We start from the raw sequence: 18270 nt of genomic DNA, 5'->3' as shown, positions 1-18270 counted from the left end.
ATTGTGGTTTTGTTGATGCCTTTGATTATGGTGTTGGCAAAGAATATTGAATATACCATGGACTGCCAGAAGAATGAACAAATCTGTCTTGGAAGAAGCACAGCCAGAATGCTCCTTAGAAGCGACGATGGCGAGACTTTGTCTCACGTACTTTGGACATGTTATCAGGAGGGACCATCCGTGGAGAAGGACATCATGCTTGTTAAAGTACAGGGTCAGAGAAAAAGAGGAAGACCCTCAAGGAGATAGATTGACACAATAGCTGCAACAGTGTGCTCAAACAAAGCAATGATTGTGTGGATGGTGTAAGACCGGGCAGTATTTTGTTCTGTTGTACATAGAGTCTCTATGAGTCAGAATCAACTCAAGGGCATCTAACAACAACAACAGTGACTAATGATGTTGAGCATCTTTGCATGTGCTTATTGGCCATTTGCATATCTTTTTTAGTGAAATGTCCATTCAAGTCCTTTGTCCATGTTTTGATTGGGATGTTTGTCTTTTTGTTGTTGAATCTTGCGAGTTCTTTATATATTCTGGATATTAAACCCTTTTCAGGTATATGGTTCCCAGAGATTATCCCCTTTTAGCAGATGTGGCAAACAAGGCTGGGAGAGGTGGACAGCTCACCCTGGGGCAGTGTAGACTCGGAATCACGGTCAGTGGCTGCTGATTTCTGAGGGGCTGCTCTGGCCGGAGGACACAGATGCTTTGTGAGGCACCAGAAGGCAGGTCCGATGGGTACATGTGTCAGGGGAGACTGATTTCAACCCAGTGTAATGAGGAAACTTTAAAAAGCAGAGCTACCAAGATAGAAGGCATGTGTCTGGAGGGAGCGAGTTCCCCCATTTCTGGAGCTGTGGAGCAGAATCTGGGAGCCCACAGTGAGATGTTATGGTGGGGGTTCTGGCCAAGTCCCGGCTTGAGGTATTTGGCTCTGTGAGGGAGGGCCTTGGATTCTCCTCATCCCCTGCTGGCCGAGGATTGGCCTGCCCAGGCAGGTCTCACGGGGCGCTAGGTGGAGGTTTGCTGTAGTCATCACTCAGTGGCAGCCACCTCTGGTTCACCACCAGCCTTGCCAATAGCTACCTGCCCAGGCAGAGGCCAGGTGAGGAGAAGTGCATGTCGTCATCTCAGGGCCTTTACCCGTGATGCGCCCTCTGCCTCCTTATCCCTGTTAACTCCTGCTCATGCTTTTACAGTGGTCTTAAGCATCACCTATTTAGGGAAGCGCTCCCGAATCCACCTGCAGGTTAAATCGGTGGTTCTCGAAGGTGGCCTCTGGACCGGCAGCATTAACATCACCTGGGAACTTGTTAGAAATGCAAATTATCTAGCCCCAACCCACACCTACTGAATCAGAAACTCTGAGGGTGGGGCCAGTAATGTGTGTTTTAACAAGTCTTCCAGGGGATTCTGATGCTCACAAAACTTTAAAACCACTGGGATAGGTCATAAAAAAAACCTCAAAACATTGAAGCCTCTCTCCTTGGGCTCTCCTGTTTTCAGCATATCAAGACACCCAGCAAATGTTGGGATCCAGAGCAAAGCCCAGCCTCTCTTTACCCTGCCTTCAAGGAGCCACCATCTGGTAAAACAGCGACGGGGCACAACTAACCCCAGCAGGATTTCAGGAGACGGTACTGGGGCAACTTGAGGAAGGCATGAATGGTGGAGGGGACTGGAAGTGTGAGGGGCTGTGAGGGTGGCGAGGATGGTGAATCTCTGGGTGTTTTTGGTGGCAGGCTGTGTGCTGGGGCCAGGGCTGGGGTCGGGTAGAGAGTGTGGGTTCTGTTTCAGAGAAGGGTGTGGGCTGCTGCTGGTGTATGGGGGTGATTTTAAGGCCAGACGTGGTCCAGGAGGGCTGAGGGTGACCAGTCCAGTGGTTTTAATAATGACGATGATCATAATTGCTTCTAACATTGAGAGCTTGCATGTGCCTGCTAAGTACTTTCTGTGTAATTTCATCTGGAGTAATCCCTAGAACAACCGTATAAGGTAGGCACTGTTATGTCTGTTTTATAGATGGGAATACTGAGGTCACAGCTAGAAGATGGTAGAACTGGGAATTTTGTATGAGGTGCTTAGAAGCATGCTCTCGTTGGAAAGGGGTCAGTAGGAGATTGTCTTGGAATGTTTGTACAGCAGGTACAACTTAGATTGGTTTTCTGAAGGTATGAAAAGTACATTTCATCAAATGAGTGAATCAGGCTTTGGAGGAGGGAGGGCTGTGATGGAGATTGTGTTAGGGTCACCACTGCAGATATTGTCATTTTTTGTTTTCATCGATGGGCCATCTGAGGCTAAAACTGAGTGACGAGTTCAAGATCCCACAGCCAGGACGAGCGATAAAACTAGAGAGATGAAAGTGGGTCTCCTTTGGCTCTAGCAGGAGGGGGTGGGGGTCAAGATCAGAGTCCACCATCCTCCCTGCCTGTTCATTCTGTCTCAGTGTCCCCAAGGTACTTCCCAAGAGCTCAAGGGCCTCTCATTTCACGATTGGGGAGCTGAGGCCTGGAGAGGGGCCGGGACTCACCCAAGGCCATACAGGGTGTCCGTGTCACAGTTGGGACCAGAACCCAGAGCTGCCTCTACCCCGCTGCAGGGAAGGATTTGTTTCCCGAAACTACAGTCCCCCCCACCCCCACCCCAACCATCTTCAGCTGTAACCCTCAGGGTGGCCCAGAGCAACGCTGGGGGCAGAGATGGGTGTGCCCTGGGGAGAGAGCTGCCAAGGAGGGTGGGGCAGCCTCCAAGAGGAAGAACACTGAGAAGCCCAAACTCCAGACGGAAACCAAGTGTATTTTCTCAGTCTTGAGAGGATATTTGGAACAATGGAGGTCGGATGGGGGAAGCTGGACTATAAAAACGGTTTCTTGATATCCTTATAAAAAAAAAAAAGTAGAGTCTTTAAGTTTGACTTTTGTTTCTCTGAAGGATGTTTATATAACTGCTTGAGGGCAAGATCCCAGTTTTGTTTGTGAGATTTGTCAGAGGCTTTAAAAAAATTTTTTTTGTTTATAGACTCAGCTTTGAAGCTGGGAAGAAATTGGTCTGGCCCAATCTCCCCATTTTATTGTTGGGGAAACTGAGGCTGAGATGTGGGAAGGGGCCTCCTTGAGGTTGCACGGTGAGGCAGCAGAGCACATGGGATCAGAACTTGTGTCTTCTGTGCTTCATCAGGGGCTGTTCTTCCTGATTTACCACCCTCCCTCTCCCCCTGGGTCACTGGCTGGTGTGGGAGCTGGGCAGGAGCTGTGGAGGGGTGCCCCTTGGCAGTGCCTCTGAGCTGCTGGCTCTGGTGATTTGCCTGGTGGACAGAAGGCTGAGACGGTGTGCTTGGTGATGCCGGGACCCAGCTGCAGAGCATCTGCCCAGCAGCTGGGAGCTTTGAGTCACCCCCAGTGGGTGCAGAGGCTCGGGCCAGTGTGTGTTGTGATTCATCCTGTTCTCCCAGCCCTGAATGGATGACGAGGCCTGAGCCTTGATTCATGCCCACGCACACAGACTAAGGCTGCTGCCAGTTTGGGCTCCAATTTTGCAGATATGAGGGGACACGGGGAGCCTGGGGGTGTTCCCTCCTTCTGCCACTTCCTGTCTCATGCGTATCCCATGATCTCGACCCATCCTATTTCCACCAGTGCAGGGGTCCGTACCTCTGAAATCATGTACAACATTTTGTAAGCATTTGTAGGAATGAATTTTCTGAAGAGACAGTCTGTAGGTTTCATGGTGACCACCTGAAATACTGGTAGGATGTCAGGGGGCTGCTTGCACGCATGCAGGCTGGAGAGAGGGTTGTTGAAGAGGAGGTGTGGTTCAGGTAGAAAGTAGCCTGGCGGCAGTGTAGCGTGACGGTTCATTCAGCGTGTGGCCTCCCGAGGCCGACTGCTGAGTATAAACCAGCTCCTCTGCTTATTAGCTGGTTGACCTTGGTTAAGTCGCTTGGTCTCTCTGTTCTTCAGTTTCCTCATCTGTAAAATGGGGATAATAAGAGTATTTACCATATGGTGTCTTAGTTAGGCCTTAAAGTGAGATAATACATATGAAGGACTTGTCCCAGTGCCTGGTACAAAGTAATCACTTAGTAAAAATTATCTGTTATTGTTATTAGTTCCAACTCTCCTGCTCATTTGCTGTGTGATCCTGGTAAGTGCCTTATCTTGAGGTCTTAGCTGCTATCTCCAACTCTGCAGTCTGTGTTGGGCTTTCCAGGAGCTGTAGGGCAGGGCCGAGCAGAGGAGGGAGGGGGGCCCTCTCTGCATTCCAGGACTCCCCAGGCCAGGCCCTCCCTGGTACCACCATGTGTGGCTTTGTCCTGAGGCTGGGTTATATAACCAGCCGCACTTGACCAGGCAGGACATGATTCTCAACCTTGTTTTGTCCGTCTGTTGTCTCTTTCTCTCCCTTCCCCTGGTGAGCGATTGTATTAGCCGACCTGTTCCCCAAGCTGCACTGGTGAAATTAGACCCGTGCTTTTCTACTATCTGATTGATTTAGTCCAGAGGTTGGCTGTGCGGGCGGCCCCTCCTCCTGCCGCCTGGGAACAGAACAGAGCTGATGCCTTTGTGCCTGCTTCTGGAAGGAGACAGGGTCTCCTTTGGGGGCAAGATGGGCTTTCTAGATAGCCAGGGTCCTTGGTCCTGCCTTCTAGGTCATAAGGCTGGGGGCTGCTGCCCATGGCCTCTGGGTTTCCAGTGGGTATGACTCCCTACCCAGGAGTGTCCTCCCCATCCTTGCAGACCAGTGCCAACGCCGCCTCTCCCCGGAAGTCTTCCTTGATAACTCATCTGCAGGGAAGTCAGCCTCCACTGAACTCCACAGTGTGTTCTCTGTCCGTTTTATGAAAACAGAGGTCACAAACTGCCAGGCCACATCCGGCCCACAGGCAGAATTTACTTGGAGATTTTACATAAAAGTCTGACTTCTGGCTTCACTTCAAAAATTGGAAGATTGGAAAACCCTGAGCCTACATTCTCCAGTGGCCATTGCTACCCGCTTCATATGGGGCCCATACACTCCACTTTGCCCCATCTCCTCCCAGCCACCTCCTGCATTTACAGGATCTTCTTAGCCTCTCTAGGCCCTGAGTCTGCAACCCTGCCCTTAAGGTATGGAGTCCGTTCTTTTCTGCGTTATGGTGTGGTGTTGGTATCTGTCTCCTCTGCGGGCTCTTTGAGGACAGAGTGTGTATGTGTACGTGTGGAGGGGGGGGGTTTGATTCATCTATGTGTCCTTCACATCAGTTTGTTTAGGCACAGAGCTGTGTACACAGTGGGAGCATAATAAATGCACTCTGTGTGAATGAAGGCATGACAGTGGTGTGACTCCACCAGCTGTGAAGTTTCCATTTAATAGAAGCTTCTGGATCAGCCTGCCCTGTGGCCCTCAAACCCTCCTCCCAGATAAGCTGCAGCTGCTTAGCCACTGACCCAGGAAGCTTAAGCTGCAGATAAACAGTGGCTGAAAGTGCTGCCTCCACCCTGAGATATCATGAAGGAGAGGAACATTTCACCTGCCACTGCCCCAGGTTTTCCTCTCCCAAGGGGCTTGGAGCTGGATGGGGGAGGGGAGCTGGGACCAGCAGCCTTCAGAGAGTGTCAGGTCCAGACCCCTGTGTCTCGGTTGGCAGAGAGGGGTTGGGAGGGGGTGCAGATCAGGTGCAGGTGTCTGTAGACCACCCTTTGAGGAACCTTGTCTTGGGTTGGTGGGGAGGATCCATGGGTGGCAGTGCTGAGTGCCATCAACATGCCCCCTTTCCTCTCTGAACATCTCTTTCTCCCTCTGTGCAGGATCATGCTGGGCTCTGCTGGCTTGTCATAGCCCTTAAGTGCCTTGGGAGGCATCCTTGGAGAGGCAGACAGAGAGGGGATGGGGCCAGTGGCCAGTGTCTGAGTGGGGTGAGGGCTCCCAGTCCTGGCCCTACCCTGGCCAGGCCCAGAGGGGTTTCGCATCCTTTAGGTAATAGCTCAGGAGAGGAGCACCCTGATGCCATGAGAGGAGGCAGGCTGGGCATCCTGGTCAGAGTGGGCAGGTGCACTGCCCTGGAGATCTGTCCCCACGGGCGAGCCTGAGCCTGGGGAAGTGGGAAACTGGCCTGGGTGGCCCATCAGAGACAGAAGCCGAGTGCCTCAGACTGAGTAGCTGAGGCTTCAAGTGCAGACCTGAACAAGCCCTTACAGATGAGTAAACTGAGGCACATAGAGGGGAAAGGACTCTCCCATTGTCACACAGTGAGTGAATGGAGAGCTGGGCCTGGATCCCAGGTCTTCTGACTCCTAGACAAGACCATGCTCCTCTGTCTCCACCTCCCTCTAGATGGTAGGTGCTAGATCACAGCAGGGACAGTGGTCTGATTGTGATGACCTGGAGGCAAGGGCCTGGAAAAGTCACTGCCACCCTGGAGGCACAAAACTGGTTGGGTATGCAAATAACCCCTCCAACATCCTCATCCCACTTTTTTGTTTTTCCTTAAGCTGTCTTAGATGGGCCCGCTGCCCCGTGCCCATTTCCGCCTGGCACTGGGCTTCATATGCTTGATTCTTAGAACAAAGCTTCCTTCTGACTATCCTCCTGCTGACAACAGGAAAAGGGCAGGCGTGGCACCAGGCCTCCTCCTCTGCCTTGTCTCTTGGGGAGCGCGGGCAGCCTTTGTCAGATACCAGACCCTAGCAGCACTGTGGGGCAGTGAGGGAGGGCAGCAGCCACCAAGCCATGTCTCCTCTGGCACCTGGAGCTGCCCTGCACAGGCCCAGCTCTCAGACCCAGAAGTTCTCCCCCCTCAGTGGCCAAAAGGCATCAGACAAGGACAAATGTCCATTGGTCCAAGCAGTCAACAATTGTCCTAGGGCAGAATGCCTCAGGGACTTCAGCTACACCAGTGTAGTATCAGCCCCCAGGTAACCCTGTCCTCCTGGGGGCTGCAGAAACCAAAACGTGCTCAGGCTGAGGGAGGTAATAGTCCTTTGTTCAACACATTTTTATTTTTATTTTTTTGGCTTTTAACAAAGAGAAGTTTATTCTCTCACAGTCCAGTAGGCTACATCAACACATTTTTATTAAGCATTGACTTTGTTTCAGGCACTTTTCTAGGCACTGGGTGGGACACAGCAGTGAACAAAACAGACCAATTCCCTGATTTGGACTTGGGGTTGGCATTGGGGTGTAATCAACAAACCAACAGACACGTTGATTTGTCTGGTGGTGAGAAGTGCCAGGAAGAAGAATAAAAACAAACTTATTGCTGTCAAATCAATTCCGACTCATAGCAACCCTATAGGACAGAGTAGAACTGCCCCATAGAGTTTCCAAGGAGCGCCTGGTGGATTTGAACTGCTGACCTTTTGGTTAGTGCCTAGCTCTTAACCACCAGCAGGGTTTCCAAGAAGAATAAAGCTGGGTTAAAGGGGAGTAGGGAGTGTGCCTCGAGGGAGTTATTCTTCTATATCGGGTAGTCATGGAAGTCTTTCTGGTAAGGAGGCAGCAGACTCTGGAGGGGAAGGAGTCATGGGATATCTAGGGGAAGAGCATTCTAGGCAGAGGGAATAGCAATACAAAGGCTCTGAGGCGGGCGGGTACGTGGTGTGTTTGAGGAGGAGCAAGGAGGCTGGTGTGGCTGGGGCAGGAAGAGTAAGAGTGAGTGGGGTAGAAGATGGGGCCAGAGGGGTGGGGTGGGTGGCACAGATCTCATAGGGCCTCTTGGGCAACTGGGAACACTTTGCTGTTTAGTCTAAGTGAATGGGAAGCTGCTGGAGGTTTTGAGCTGAGCTGTGACTTTTGACCTACCTTCTAGAAGGATTACTTGGACTACTGTCTGGAGAAGAGACTGGAGGGTGGCAAGGGTGGGAGCAGGAGGGCTGGCTGGGAGCCGCTGCAGCCACGTAGGTGAGGGAGGACGGTGTAGTGCGGGTGATGGTGGGGTTGGCAGCAGCCATGCAGGTGAGGGAGGATGGTCTAGTGGGGGTGATGGCAGGGGTGACAGCCACGCAGGTGAGGGACGATGGTCTAGTGGGGTGATGGCAGGGGTGGCAGCCAGTGGTCGGATCCTGGACTTATTTTACAGGATGAGCTGCCAGAGTTTGCTGATGGATTAGGTGTGGGGTGTGAGAGGAAGAGGGTGTTGACAGCAAGGTTTCTGGCCTGAGGAACTGGAGGGTTGTGTTGCCGTTTACTGAGATGGGAAAACTGGAGGATAAGCAGGTTTGGGGAGAGAAATCGAAATTTTGGGTGAGATGTGGTAAGGGGGAGCATATGCTGGTAGGACTACATGGTGGAGATTGGCTCTGGTCCCTGCATGTTCCTGTTGCTGTAGGGGCGATTTCTGCCAAGGACGTGTGGGGGTTACCTGCAGCACCCTCCCCAACCCTGAGAGTCTGTTCTCTGAGAACAAATGTTTCCTGGTCCCTTCATGCTCTTTTACGTCTTTTCAAACCTTCTCCTACTTTCCTCTTCCTTCTGGATGGAGGAAGAAGGCAGATTCCAAGAACTTAATTGTCATGGGGGTAGTCTCAGCCTTTCTGTCTGGCAGAGTTCTTCTCGGAGCAGGGGTTGGGGCGAGCCCTGGAAGGGGAGGCCCGAAGCCTCAGGCCTTGCCCTAACTGGGCACCAGCAGCAGGTCCCTCCTCCTTTACTGAGAAGTGCTGAGCTGGCCCTGGGGTCTGAGTTTGGGAGGGAGCACTCGCATAACACAGTGGTTAAGAAACTGGGCTTGGAATCAGGCAGGTGGTGCAAATCCTTGCTTTGTTGCTTGGCTGTGAGACTCTGAGTAAGTGACATACCCTCTCTGAGCCTCAGTTTTCTCATCTGTGAAAATGGGCCAATCATATACCTGCCTCACAGGTTAAATAAAATTACGTACTTAAAGTACTTAGCGAAGGCCCTGGCATATGTCACACCCTTGTTAATAAAATGACCTGTATAGTTGGTCAGGGTAAGGGGTTTAGATTTTGCCCATTGGGGTGGGAGTCATGGGAGGTTACTGAGCAAGAGCATGTTATGAATATGGTGTCGGGGCAGCTGTGTATGTAGGGGCTTGGGCTGAGCCCTCTCTACACATTCCCGAGCTCCTGAGGGCCCCTTGCCTTTACATCCCAGTGACCGGCCTCAGGGAAATGCAAGTGAGGGACTTTGAGGAGGGGTGGTGTTGAGGGGACTTGAGTTGCATGTAGGGCTCTGGTCTAGATTGGCAGGGCACGGAAGGCCCTGAAATGGCCTTCCACTGGGCACTTGGATGTGACCTCGGTTCCTGGTCTGGGTGCAGATTGGGTGGTGTCTACATCAGTGGAGCCGTGGAGAGGTTGACAATGGGTGGAATTTGGCCCCCTCAGGACCCGCACTTCACTGGCGCCCTGGCACGCCGGCCAAGCCTATGCTTCTGCAAGCCTGTTTTCCAGCAGTTGAACCGTGCCAGGATGCCCAAGGACATTGCAGAGTTCCCCATGGCTTGCAGCCAGGCAGTCACCAGGAATGGCCTGTTTTTCTAGAGTCCACAGGTCTTTAGGGATGGAGGGGACACTGGAGATACTGGGGATTTCTTTTTTTTCAACAGCTGGGTAAACGGAGGTCCAGAGAGAGCAGGGCGCTTGACCAAGGTCTCACAGGGCTGCTTGCCTCATATCTGTCACCTCCCTCTGTTCCCATGTCCCTCGGTCAGACTCCTGGCCTATTGCCCAGGCAGTTGGAACAACCTCCCTCTTGTGGGTTCCCCAAGAGCTTTGTTTGTCCTCCTGTTATCACAGTCTTAACTGTAGCCTACCATGCACACACTGAGTGCGTCTGGTCTCCTGTCCCCCTCCAGTGAGAATACTTGTGGCTGATTCTCCCAGACAGAACAGTGTAGCACAGGGGTGCTGGGTTCAGGCTCTGGAGCCAGACTGACCTCTATTTACACTCCAGCTCTGCTGCTTCCTAGTACAGTGACCTTGGGCAAGATACTCACCCTTTCTGAGCCTCAGTGTTTCTCTGTCCTTAAAATGAAAACAGTTGTTGTTAGCTGCTGTTGAGTCGGCCCCTGACTCATGGTAACGGAATGAAATGCTGTCCCTGTTATCGGTTGCGGATCACACCATTGCGATCCATAGGTTTTCACTGACTGCTTTTTGGAAGTAGGTTGTCAGACTTTTCTTTCTAGTCTGTCTTAGTTTAGAAGCTTCACTGAAACCAGTTCAGCATCACAGCAACATGCAGGTCTCCACTGATAGATGGTGTCTTAGTCTAGGAGCTTCACTGAAACCTGTTCAGCATCATAGCAACATGCAAACCTCCACTGACCGATGGGTGGTGACTGCACATGAGGTGCGTTGGCTGGGAATTGAACCCAAGTCTCCTGTGTGGAAGACAAAAGAAATTCTACCAGTGAGCCACTAATTAAAAAAAAAAAAAAATTGTTATCGAGTCAGTTCCAACCTCCGGTGACCCCGTGTGTGTCAGAGTAGAAATGTGCTCCATAGGGTTTTCAGTGACTGATTTTTGGAAGTAGATCACCAGGCTTTTCTTTCAGGATGCCTCTGGGTGGACTTGAACTTCTAACCTTTCTGTTAGCAGCTGAGTACATTAACTGTTTGCACCACCCAGAGACTTCAAATCACCAATTAGCAGTGCTTAATTTACAGGGCTGTCATGATTATCAAATGAGATAATATGTGAAGTGCTGGAATGCAATAGCTGGTATATAGTAAGTTCTCAAAAATGATCATTGTTATTAAAAAGGCCCATAAATGCTGAAAAGTCTAGGGCATGGAGGAGAAGAGAAAATCTTGGATAGCGAGGCAGAAAGCTTGGGTTTCAAGTTTACTCTGAAACACTGATTAACTGTGCTCTTTTGGGAAGTCACTTGTCGTCTGGGAACCCCACTTTCTTCATTTGAGAAAGAGGGAAGAAATCCCTGCTCTGCTCTTATAAAGTTTTCATGTGATGCAAAGAAATGTGTGTGAGAAAGCTTTGCCTCTGTAATGCTTTAAAAATGGGCAAGTGGTGGCTGTCGCGTGCTGATGAGGCAAGTGGTGGCTGTCCTGTGCTGATGAGGAGGAGGGCGTTGTAACCACAGTAATGGACAACTGGCTTGGCTGGAGGCTGGTTAATTTGCGGAATGCTCCGACGCCCACACAGGCTTCCCCACCCCTGCCTGCCTGCTCCCTGCCATCCAGGAGCTGGCCTTTAATGTTAGCCTCAGCATGACGTATTTGAAAATAGGAAATGTGGGAGGTGAAAAGATCCGGCGGCATCTTCCAGGCCCCAGTGGGTTTTGGGTTATCCATACTGATGCCATGGAATGTGGAGATTAAGAGCCAGACACTGGTTCGAACCTCAGTTTAAATACTTCCCAACTGGGAGCTTGAACCAGTTGCTTAACTTCCATGAGGCTCAGTTTCCACATTTGTAAAATGAGGTCCCAATAAGGTGGAGGCAAAAGCATTTGGCAAAGGGCCACATAGTTATATAGAGTCATTGTGTAATGTGCTTCAGCCTGGAGCAGAGTGGGTTTATGGATTTATCAGTGGTGGGAAGTTGGGGTCATTGTGCTCATTGCTGGGATTAGGCTGCAGAGAGGATTCCCTACAGAATCACCCAGCTTAGAGTTAGGAGGGCATTTGGAGTCATCTGGTCTGACCTGAGCGCTCTTCCCATTTTACAGGTGAACAAAGCAAGGCTCACACAGGAGCAGGTGCTTGCTGAGGTCACTGGCAGGTTAGTGCAGGCCTGGGCTAGGGTGAGGCAAGGGAGGCACCTAGGGCACACAATTTAAGGATGTGCACACTGTCAGGTGCTAGCCCCGTACTTGCACAACCCTGAGAGTGTGCCTCCTTAAATTTAGTGCCCTCAATGCCTGACCCTAGCCCCACTCTGGGTTAGTGTCTGATCTAGGACTAGAACTCAGATCTTTTGACCCTGTGTACTGTTCCCTCAGCCCTGGGAGTGCAGGGACACTTGAGAGGTACCTTCTAGAGTCTTACTGAGGCCCCCCTGGGCCTCTGTAAAAGGAGCTTGCTTTAAGTAGGTCACCTGGCACTTTTTGCTCTGTGTCTCTACTTTCTAGCTGTCTGTATTCTAGAGAAAGAGAGGCCTTCCTGCCCACCTTCTCTACCTCCTGCCCCCTCCCCCAGCCAGCTGTGCCTCCATGTAAACGTGTTGAGCCCCCTTACACCTGAGATGTGTTGGCGGCAGGCTCCTGTCGTGGTGACAAGCTCCAGCGAGTCTGGTAGGATGAGGCCGCTTTCATGTGGGTCCTCATGGGGCCTGTTGGTCTCAGCAGGCCCCGTGTTGTGCCCACTAGGCCTCCAGGAGATTAGAGGGCTTCTGTGGCTCTAAATGCCTCAAAGCTTTTCCCTTCCTCTCTGTGGCCCAGCCCACCTGGCCCCCCTCCGTCTGGCCACCAGGCCTGGAGGCTTTTCAGTACCCCCCACCCCCACCCTGCTTTGGTGTCTTCCGGGACGGCTGTGGTGGGGAGTCTTCCTGGGCCAGTCTCCCTATCACCACGCTGAGCCTGCTGGCTAAGCCTCAGGTGAATTCTTAAGAGTGGCCAGGGCTGCTAATCCCTGGCAAGGGTTCCTAGTATTTACCGGTGATGGCGGGATCTAGGCCACCCTCATGGTGTAACATGAGGGGCCCTGGAAAGTCTGCCCAGTCTCCATGCCTAAGCCCCACGCGCACAAACACATTGTCTTTGCTAATACTGCTGCTTATCGGGCCTGAGACTCAGCCGGTAGCCAGTTGCCTGTGTTCTCCCTGGAGTCCTCTAAGAAGGCAAATACGTTTCCTGGTGGATGCTTTTAAGTGTTTGCTGCTGAGAGAAGAACCCAGGCTAACCAGTTGCTGCTGAATTGATTTCGACTCATACCGACTCCATATCTGTCAGAGTAGAAGTGTGCTCCAACGGGGTTTCTTTTATCTTTTTGTTAAATTTTATTTTGTTCTTGTTGTTGAGAATATACACAGCAAAACATACACCAAATCAACTGTTTCTGCGTGTACAGTTTAGTGAATTATGTTCTTCAAGTTGTGCAACCATTCTTACCCTCCTTTTCTGAGTTGTTCCTCCCCCACTAACATATATTCACTGCCCCCTAAGATTCCTATCTAATCTTTTGAGTTGCTGTTGTCAGTTTGATCCCATAGAGATAGTGCTTAAAAGAGTGTAGTGCTCAAGGCAGACATTTTTCACCAGTTAAGCTAAACTATTGTTTGGTTTTAAGAAGACTACAGGGGATATTTTTGGTTTAAGTTTTAAAGATTATCTCACGGCAACACCAAAGGGTTTTCAATGGCTGATTTTTTGGAAGTAGATTGCCAGATGTTTCTTCTGAGGTGCCTCTGTGTGGACTCAAACTTCGAACCTTTCGGTTAGCAGCTGAGCACATTAGCCATTTGCACTACTCAGACTCTGGACCCAGACGAATCCTGCCCTTTTCCAGCTTACTGTGTGATGGTAGCTGAGCTGCTCCGCCTCTCTGGGCCTCAGCTTCTGGGATTTCGACATCCTGGCACAAATTCTAACGCCCTCCACACCTCTGTCAGTCACCTTTCTTCGCGGCAGGAGGTGGAGCAATGAAAAGGCCTGGCAGCTGAGCTGGGGTGGAAGCGGGGGCCAAAGCCAACCTCACACACATTTAGGACCCAACTGGCCGTAATAAGAGCTATCAGTCCTTCCTCTTCTTCTCAGGACAGGTGGGGAAACTGAGGCCTTGAGGGGTAAGGGCTTTGCTTACGGTCACGTAGGGACGTAGGGAGCTGGGCAGAGCTGGGACCAGAACCCAGTTATCCTTGCTGCCAGCAAGGGCTCCTTCCACTCCTAACTGCCACCTTTCTCAAGAGGGACAGGAGGACCCATCAGCATGAGGGTCAGGGACATGCTTTCTCCTCTTCCGAGGAGAGCACGTCCAGGCCGGGGTACCTCCCTGCAGAGGGATCCCTGGGTTGGGGCAACATTCAGGCAGGACATCCCCTTCTTAAGGTCAAGGAGGTGGGGCTGGTGGCTCCTGGTGAGAGGTGTGGCAAGGGTGGGGGCTGGAGGCCTGTGGGAATGTGGTTGGTGGCTCAGGGTGCCGTAAGGCCACCTCCCTTTTTCCCTTCCTCCCTCCCGGGGAGGGGACAGCCAACAGTAATGCCATTTGTCCTAGCTCTGGGATTAGGTGCAGCCGTGGTAAGTGAGGAGTGTGGAGCCACTGAGAGGACGAGACCAAAGTGAAGAGGAGCTGGGCAGCTGCTGTCTGGAGCTTTGGTGAGTCTTGTCGGTCTCTCCCGGCTCACCCAGTCTGACCTGGCCTCCCTGTACCCTTTGACCCTGTCCCTAGTCCCCTTCCTCATGTCCAGGCCTCCCCTGTCTGCCTGAATGTGTGTGTGTGCATGGGGTGTGTGGGCCTGGGACGCAGGACTTGGAGCAGGACTGGCCCCTGAGCCGGGTGCTGGGTCCTGTCGACATTCAGGACCAGAAGCAGATTCCTCAGGTGTTCAAGCCCTGGGGCCGCCCCAGGAAGATGGCCCAAGGCTGACCTGGCAGATCCCTAGTGGAGGAGGACAAGGAGGAGGATGAGGGATGGGAAGGAAGGCGCAGTTGCTGATGGGGCTTCTCCTCAAAGCTAGGCAAGTCCCCAGATCGACTTGTAGCCAACAGGTCTGAGAGTTAAAGATTTACCTCTGGGCTGTGGGGGAAAGTGGAATGAATGCTCAGATGTTATGTTTCTGGCTTAGGTCCTGTCTAGACCATGAGAGCGAGAGGGGCCCTTAGAAAGTGTTTCCCAGTTCTTAACTCAGCTTTTGGTGGAGGGTGGCAGTGTGGGAGAGGGGGGGAGTGGTTTCACAACCCTCCTGAGTTTATGTTGAACATTGCGTATGTCTGGGGGGAGAGTCCACAACAGCTTTCCTTAGATTCTCAAGGGTTCTGCAACCCCCAGAGGGTCACAGACTTCTCATCCAGCCTAGATCCCTCATTGTGCAGGTGAGGGCACAGAGGCTCAGAGAAGGGAAGGGACTTGCCCAGTGGTTCCCAGGGAGTGAGTAGAGATGCTGGGACAGGCCCTGAGCTCTTGTCTCCGTCTCCCTGTCTCTCGTCAGCATCCTTCATTCTGGACCTTGTGGGCTAACTTAGGAGACACTGCCATCACCTCCGAAGTGTTCAGAGCCTGGGGAGGGGCTGGGTGCTGATGTGGACTCCAGGCCCTCACAGATACTGGCTCTGACACCCGTGGAAGGAGTCCCCTTGACATGCTTGCTCCTTGGAATCTCTCAGGGGCATCTGGATCGAGGAGGGGGCATGTGGGAGGGTAGGCGCTGTGATGACCAGCGTTTCCCAGCTCCTCTGCAGGGGAAAAGTTCAGGGCATAATGCTGTTGTTTCTACCTCATTGGAAATAAATGACGAATAAATGAGACAATGATTGCGGTGTTTGGTATAGAGCTGGTACATAGCATACCCGTGAGGCATGCCAGTCACCACTCTCCCTTGTATTGTCCCTGTTAGCCTTCCTGCTTCTACCCCACTCCTGCCTCTCTCGCCTCTTCCTGAGAGTGAGGCCTCCTTCTGGGGCATGGAGGTAGCCGTGCATTCTTATGAGGGCCCTGCCTATATGGGACGACAGAGGCCCCCTGGGGTGGAGGAATGTGAGAAACCTTTGGCTGGAATCCTGCCTTTCTGGGGGACCTGTGGTACCCCACTGTGCCAGGACAGGCTTTCCTAGGAGGCTGGAGCTATGTGTCACTGGGGAAGCTGGGTCAGCTTGCATTCATGCGGCTTCAAGGCCTCGGGCAGCCTTGAGGCCGGTCATTTGCAGCAGGCCTGTCCTGGGTGTGCTCTGGGCTACAGAGCTGGCTCAGGACTGGAGTGGAATGCTGGGCGGAGAAACCGTATAGGGGTTATGAACAGGTGCTCCAAGGTGGGTTCGCTTAGGGCAGTCCTAGCTCTGCTTCTTGTGAGCTGTGTGACCTTGAGTCAATCACTTACCCTCTCTGAACCTCAGTATTCTTCTCTGTAAAGTGCCGATAGCAATGACACCACCTCTTAGGATTGTTGTGAGGACTGGATGTCATAAGCAGGGAAAGTTCTTTGCACAGCCCTGGTGAGTGGGCGGAAGCTTGGTAAGTGTTGGCTGTTGCTGCTATCAATGAGAGAGGTTAGGCTATTTGTAAGAAAATGTCATTCCATCCTTTCCAGTGCCTATAATACTGAGCCACAGATAAATAGATGGCTTTGACTCTGTCGTAGGCAGATTTGGGGGATGGGCAGAGAGGGAGCCCTATTTTGGGAAACTTCACGCGCTAATGAATAAGCCTTCCAGCCCTTGGTCTGTGTGACGATCTTTGGTGGGGCTGGAGGTCAGCTTGTCCTGACCTGTGCTGTTCTCCACGCTGCCCCTGCTGCCCCATGCTGCCTTGTTTGTTTGCTTGGTAAACCCTTTCTTCAGAGCTGGTACAAAGGTAGACTCTCAACTCAGACTCTGTTGGAATAAAGACAAATTCCCCAACAAGTGGGGTCTAAGTTCCTGAGGTTTTCCCTGACCGGGCACCCAGAACGAATGCCCAAGTAAAGAACCGGGGTGTGAACCAGCGCTTTGTGCTTGTTTGCTTGTTTATTGATGGGTGATTTATGGGTTTGTTTCCAAGGAGGATCATTAGAGGCTGCTTGTGATGGTAAAACACACATAAAATGGGATGCAAACAAAAACAGAATGCAAACCATTCAGAGAGAGCAGAAAATGGGATGTACAGGGCACCTGGCATGGGTTAGCTGTTGTAAGTAAGCACAAAGGGGCCTGTGGAATCGGGAGGAAGCACCTAGACTCCAGAGGCAGGTGGCCCTGTGCTGAGTCCCATTCATCTACTCATTAGCTCTGGAGCTGGGGTCAGTCACGTGCCTTCTATGGGCCTCAGTTTCCTGATTTGTAAAATGAGGGAAGTAATAGGTCACAAAAGGAGCCCTCGTGGTGCAGTAGTTAAAGTGCTCTGCTGTGAACCAAAAGGTCAGTGGTTTGCACCCAGCTGCCACTCTGTGGGAGAAAGATGTAGCAGTCTGCTTTCCATAAAGATTTACAGCCTTGGAAACCCTATGGGGCAGTTCTACTCCGACCTATAGTGTCACAATGGACTCGATGGCAGTGAGTAAGTAATAGGTCACGGGGCTGTTGTAAGGATTAAATAGTAGCATGTGGTACAGGCATATAGTGTGTAATAGGTGGAAGTTAAAATTCCGAATGCGTCTAGCTTGGAGATTCCCCGTAGCAGATTCAAAAAGGGGAAGGTAGCGAGGAAGGGCACGTGGCTCTTGAGCACCTGCCGTGGGTGCCGCTCTGGGTTGTGAAATGAGCAATGGAAGGAAGAGATGCTTCTGCGCTGGAGAGTGCTCAGTGAGGTTAGGAGGCCAGGGTTGCAGCCACTAGAGCAGTATAGCGTGCAGCATTGCATGGTGGGGTGCAGAACTGGAGTGCTTATCCAGGCCTTGGGAGCCCCATGCAAGTGGAGCTGACTCCAGGCTGAGGCTGGCCTTGGAGAGGGATGGATGAGAAAATGAGGGGAGGGTGTGTGGAGTATGGGAATCCCTTTCAGGGTATGGCCTAGGGTAGGTGGGGGTAGGGCCGGCTTGGTCGGGGTGACCTCAACAGGTCCATTTCTCTCGGCCTCAGCATCCCCATCTGCTACTGCAGGGTGGGCTGCAATCTCTGCCGCCCTGTGACTCCAAGCCAGACCTCCGAGAGTTCTCTGGTGGTGCGGCACTGGACTCCGAGGTGACTGACAGGCAATAGCTTGGCCCCTGGCCAAGCAGCACAGTGGGGGCCAGCCAGGACGGGGGTGGGACTTACCGTGAATTCCAGCAGAGGAAGGGATTTGCTTCTGGTCTCAGCCTCCCAGGGGTATAATTGCACTGGAGAAACTCCCGCACAGCTGGGAAGCAAATGTGGAGAATTTTTTGTTGCTGCGCTGTAGATGGTGGGCGGGGCAGGCTGTGGCAGGCTGACTGGTGGAGCTGGGTGGCTGTGGGGTGTGGCTGGGTGGTGGGTGGTGGTGTGACTGTGCTGGGGGTTTGACAGACTGGGAGGGGCTGGGTCAGCTGTGGGGAGTGCCCTGGCATGGATGTGGGGCTACCAGTGCCTGGGCCTACAACCACCACCCCTGCCCAAGCCAGTGCCCATTCACTTATCTGAGCCCCTGCCCTGACCTCCTCTCAGCTCCCCTGGTGCTGGTGGTGTGGCTCAGATGCCTGCAATGATGCCATGTGAGTTTGTCTATGCATTCCCGTGAGAGAGAGAGAGAGAGAGTGTGTGTGTGTGTGTGTGTGTGTGTGTGT

At 52.2% G+C, this 18270-nt stretch overlaps 1 protein-coding gene across 1 annotated transcript in view; it reads left to right on the top strand.

The window, feature by feature from the left end:
- Positions 1-1175: 1175 nt before the first annotated feature.
- The window catches only part of NDST1 (N-deacetylase and N-sulfotransferase 1), a 62025-nt gene continuing 44930 nt past the window's right edge, over positions 1176-18270 (top strand). Inside the window, 2 exon segments of the mRNA XM_004384891.2 lie at positions 1176-1640; positions 14115-14215. The gene's annotated coding sequence lies outside the window, so the exon portion shown is untranslated.

Source organism: Trichechus manatus, unplaced genomic scaffold, assembly GCF_000243295.1.
Source record: "Trichechus manatus latirostris isolate Lorelei unplaced genomic scaffold, TriManLat1.0 scaffold00130, whole genome shotgun sequence".
NCBI lineage: Eukaryota > Metazoa > Chordata > Mammalia > Sirenia > Trichechidae > Trichechus > Trichechus manatus.
This window is presented reverse-complemented; position numbering and strand designations above follow the sequence as displayed.